The sequence below is a fragment of the Anneissia japonica genome, unplaced genomic scaffold (genome assembly GCF_011630105.1).
Source record: "Anneissia japonica isolate Jap-2015-1 unplaced genomic scaffold, ASM1163010v1 scaffold3945_len365852_cov175, whole genome shotgun sequence".
NCBI lineage: Eukaryota > Metazoa > Echinodermata > Crinoidea > Comatulida > Comatulidae > Anneissia > Anneissia japonica.
Window position 1 is genome coordinate 1 of NW_022684590.1, and position 5326 is coordinate 5326.

Genomic DNA, 5326 nt, shown 5'->3' on the forward strand with positions numbered 1-5326 from the left:
CAAGAGGACTTGTATAATCACGATTATACTGCAGGTAAGTGTACCTTTGCATAATCATTAATTTTGTGTGTCTGTGCCATAAGCAGCAAAAGTCTATTTCTAGTGTTGTTGTAAAATGCATTTCAAACCAGGCTGGTTTTTGATTTACGTTTTGGAATAGAATTTGGAGAGGGCGTTTGATCAAGTTAGACCTACCTTTTGAATTTGAATTACATTTTAAAGAAATTAGAACTACATTTTGGAAAATTTGAACTACGTTTTCAAAAATTAGAACTTCATTTTGGGAAACTAGATCTACATTTTGAAAAATTTACGCCTACGTTTTGATAAATTAGACATTGAATTTTGTAATTACATTTGGATTTTAACATGGACTTTTGCTGCGTATGGCACCCCATACTTATACACCAAATATTTGTAATTATTACCTATAAAAATATAAATAATTATGATTTTTTTACTCTACAGAACAAAACTCGATTGAAGGTAAGGTATTTACTGATTATTTTATTTTCACCTAGCTTAATTTTTTCCTTATTAATCTTCACACACCCATAATAATGTTTTGTTAATGCTTATACATCAACTATTGTAATTATTTGCTTTTTAAAATTTCTTTTTTGTTACAAACATAATTTTTTTTCTTCTCATTTGTTGGTTTTGAATCAATTAAGCGTTAAATTATCAAACTTTGTTTATAATTTGAAATATATTTTTTTATTTTTTTATACGCATACAGAAAACCAAAGCGAAGGAAGAAATGTGGCAATTGAGGGTAAGGGCTTGACTCATTATTATTGATGCTATTTGAAAGTTATCAATAATAATAACTGAGATATATATATATATATTTTTTACATTTTTTAAAATTAAAAAAAAAATTTTTTTTTTTTCAAAATGTCCAACTCAAAGAGCTCAATCACCAAGCGCATAGAGGCTTTTTCGCATGATGCGCTCTACAAATCCAACTATTATTATTATATTTAATTTAATTGTGAACATTTTTTTTTATTTTACAGATAACCTAAAACTGAAGAAGCTTAAAATAATTCTATCAAAAACAATTTCAATAAATGACCTACTAAAAATGGGAATTACAAAAATTAATTTGAGGGTAAGGACTTGACTCGTTATTAGTTGATGCTATTGCAAAGTTGTCAATAATAATAACTGAGATATATATATATATATTTCATTTAATTGTGAACATTTTTTATTTTATTTTACAGATGACCTAAAACTGATTAATTCTGAAGAACAAGTTCAATAAATAACCTACAAAAAATGGGAATTAACAAAAATTAATTAGTTTTAAATGCGCTTATATATACATTTAAGAAAATAACAATTTTATGTTAAAAAAATTTAAATTGGACAAAATATTTCATGTTAATTTTGAATCAAAATCTGAAGAAGGTTCAAGTAATTCTCTCAAGAACAAGTTCAATAAATAACCTACAAAAAATGGGAATTACCAAAAATTAATTTATTTTAAATGCTTATATATATACATTTAAGAAAATAACAATTTTATGTTAAAACATTTAAATTGGACAAAATATTTTATGTTAATTCTGAATCAAGACGAATAATCAGAGAAGAGGGCTTGCTTGTAGGTAAGTGAAAAAAAGTCCAGTTTCAGAGAAGAGTGCCTCCTTGTAGCTTAGAAAAATTAATCATTTTTCTACCGATTTTTTGATGAGCATAATTATAATTCTGTCCAATGAACAATAAGAATGAACGACCTTGAGGTATAGGTGTTCCTTGTACCAAAAAGTTTATTTGATGGAAAACTATGGAGCGGTTAATGTATTATTGATTTTTGAATGGAAGAGGAGGTATAAAGGGGCGTAACCACCACTTTTCCCCAGTTTTTAAATATCTATTTCGTTAACCGTGTCTGAGTTTTTCGTCGCACATTTCGTGTCTTAGAAAAATCAGTATTTCAACAATTTTTTATCCTCCGAAGCCAGCCTTTAATCTAATCATGTACAACCATTAGATATAGTTAACACCTCTCTACTTTAAATTATTTAATCTATTTATAACGACCAGGACAGTGCCAGTGATGATAATGATGATGATGATGACGATGATGATTGATGATGATGATGATGATGTTGTTTCCTATTTTGTATTTTGCAGGTGGTAGCAGTGGATCAATCCTTGCAGGTGCCTTACACTTCGCAAAGGATTTAAAACCTGATGAGAGGTGTGTCGTTATATTGCCAGATTCTATCAGAAACTACATGTAAGTTAAGCCCCGCCCAGACTCTCAAATTTTGTTTGACAAAAACATGTGACATGCCTAAATATGGTCATGATGACATCACATCATGACCATATATAGGCACATCATGACTATATATGGGCATACAACAGTTTTCTGTCGAAGAAAATTTTATACTGTGGATCCAGAGCTTTAAACAACTATCAGCTGCGGCTTTTGTTTTGGTTCATTTATTTGATTAAAAGATGACCGATTTTAAATACAAGTGCTCTGTTTAAATCAGAATGAGCAGTAAATTGATTCTTCATAGTCGTATCAATATACCTGTAACAATTTGTTACATTAATTTCAGTGACATAGGGAATTGCAGTGCAGAGTACTTGTGCCCAGGGCTATTATAAGGCCCATTCAAAAATAGGCCTAAAAATAATGATTGAAGATAATTTTCAACCTAAAATTTTTGAATAAAAATAAATGGCCAGCGTCCGCTCAATAATATTTAGATATTTGGAGGAGTAATAATTTATTGATAACTGTGTTAATTTCAACTCAGTGGTAGTCTTCAAGTGGCCCCAGTTGTCCCCTAAATTTTTCAGATATAAACAAAATTGGGAAAAAAGAAAATTCTATTCGAATTTCTGGGCATCTACGGTAGATGTGCCATAATCATAAATTTTCTTACCTCAGCCCCAACCATTGTGAGGCTGAGGTGGTCTAGAAAAAGCCTAAAAAAAAGAAAAAACTTCTGAAAATAAAAACTTGAAATCAGTATACTTTTATATATAAAATTCTGCTCCTGAAAATTAAAAATTTTTGGGAATTGCCTACCCCCCCAAGGGCAATTGACAGCTCCCATCACATCCCCACCCGTGCTTCACATTAAAGGGTTCTTGCCTAGCTACGCTGCTGATTATGTTAAATTTTTTTTTATTTATTCATTTTTTTTGCAGATTTTTGTAAAAGTGTGAATTGGTGGTACTATACTGTTTTCTGTCATTTATTTTATTTACTTTAATTTTAAATAATGTTTTTGTTTAATTTGTTAACAGGAGCAAGTTCTTGTCTGATGGATGGATGGAGGAAAGAGGGTATTTGTAAACAATCAAAAATCAATTATCTTTTTTTTCCCTTTCAGTAAATGCTAAACATGTCAATATCTTGTTTAATGACTATGTTACATAAACTTGTTTTTATATTTCTAATATTAGGCATAATGTGGCATGATTAAAATTGATAATGTTTCAATATTCGTTCTTCATATTTTGTCTTCTTAGTTTGATAGATATAAAAATATGTTTTTTATAAGTACTTGGAATTTGTGTGTATGAAAACCACTAGATCCAGATACTATTATCGTGTGTGTGTGTGTATATGCTTACCACTGATGACAAACTAGTTTTGTTGCTCTCTCTGGCTGTTTACTTTTTAGCTTTTGGTTATCAATTCTTGTATTGCAAATGATGCAGCTATTATTTCCTACAGCAAACCAACACCATCAGTATAATTTTGTTCTATGTAAGTTAAGGTGTTAAAAGTTTTGTTATGGTGTATTTAATTTAATTGTTTGATTTTTTTCTGTTAAGTGTGATTGCACCGTGTGCTGCCGCTAATGCAAAGGTAAAATGTCATTTTTATAAACAATGTAGGGGAAAATTCTGTTTTATGTTAAAAATATTTGTGATGTGCCTAATGGGTGGTTATGATGAAGATCAGAAAGATCCAAAATTGGCCTAAAACTATTTGCCTTTCATTTAAAAAGGTGTTTTTTTTTTTATATATCATAAGGTCACTTAGACATCCTAATTATATATATTTGTACAAATACAGCAGGTTTGAAGTCTAGTTTTCCAAAGGCAGTTTTGATATTAGCCTATGTTATGCTTCTTACTGTATGTAAACACCAAAGGCAGCTTTGAATATTATGTTCATCTTACTGTGTGTAAACACTGCCCTCTGGGTTTAGATGACATACTTTCAGTAAACAAACCAAAACAAGTTGACTAATAATAGGTGTAACTGTATTCTTTAATATTTTTTTCTTTATTTTTTTTTAACATCTAGAAATTCAAAATAGAGGGGACCCAGGGAGGAATGTTTACAGATTGGAGACCTTAACCACATTATATGTGGGGCTGCGGTACACAATTGTATGTCTATGTAACATTTAAATGGCAAGTGGCACTTGCAAACTTAAAAAAAAATGTTCAAAAAATTTTCTTGGTTTTTGTTGTTGTGTTGAAAATACTGGTAGCAGCCTCAGTCGTACCCTGTAACATGAGTCCGGTACTCATCTGTGTCAGTCAACTTGCTGAAAAGATAATCATTTGGCTGTTTAAATTATTATTCAAGATGTATTTGTCATAAATAATATACAATAATTATATCAATTATTTCAATCTTATATAACGATTATACCTTATTCTGGAATATGTTGTTAGTGGCCTTATTATTTAAGTATATGTGAACTTGTAAATATTCGTAGTTGCATGTTGCGCTTACATAAATAACAGGGTGCCTAAAATTGTTTTTGTTGGGTTAAATTTTTTATTTTGGTAAGTATTTCATCCTAAACTGTACAAATATATGAGCTTTCAATGGCAATTATAGCAAGGTTGATCATATTAATATTATGGTGTCATAATCTAAAACAAAAATTAAAAACATTGGACTGCCATTCTGCCAAGACACACCCATACGTGAACTTGTATTAGGCAGTCTCCTGGCCGTTCTGATTTTTTGCAAGATTAATCAATGTAGATAGAACTTCATAGAATTAAAAACTTATTTTTGTAATTGTCATACAATATTCAATAAAAATGATCAAAGTACTTTCCTACTTATTGTTTTTCGTGTTTGTGTGTAAACCTACATTACTCCTGGCTTTTCTCTTCAATATAGCCCCAGAGTTGTCCTGTCGATGTGCAATGGTCTTTGTGGGACCGTTTGTAGAGTACTATCGGAATCTTACTCTTTAGCCCGCTTCCCAAACTTTTTTCTCTGGGTCTCATGTTGTAATCTCCCACAGTAGCCACGACCTATGTAATAATTTGATAGTAAATTGCACATCTACCAATGTAAAAGCCCCAAAATGTGATG

At 30.3% G+C, this 5326-nt stretch overlaps 1 long non-coding RNA gene across 2 annotated transcripts; it reads left to right on the forward strand.

Annotated features, from left to right (window-relative positions):
- The first annotated feature begins 372 nt into the window (after nucleotides 1-372).
- Nucleotides 373-5066, forward strand: LOC117107127. 2 transcript variants are annotated; one of them, XR_004445195.1, is made up of 6 exons: nucleotides 449-486; nucleotides 740-775; nucleotides 1020-1114; nucleotides 1230-1616; nucleotides 2146-2251; nucleotides 3280-5066. It is a non-coding gene; the product is annotated as an uncharacterized LOC117107127 (long non-coding RNA). The 2 variants fall into 2 exon arrangements; XR_004445196.1 differs by lacking the exon at nucleotides 1020-1114 and having other exon boundaries at nucleotides 373-486.
- Nucleotides 5067-5326: the final 260 nt, after the last annotated feature.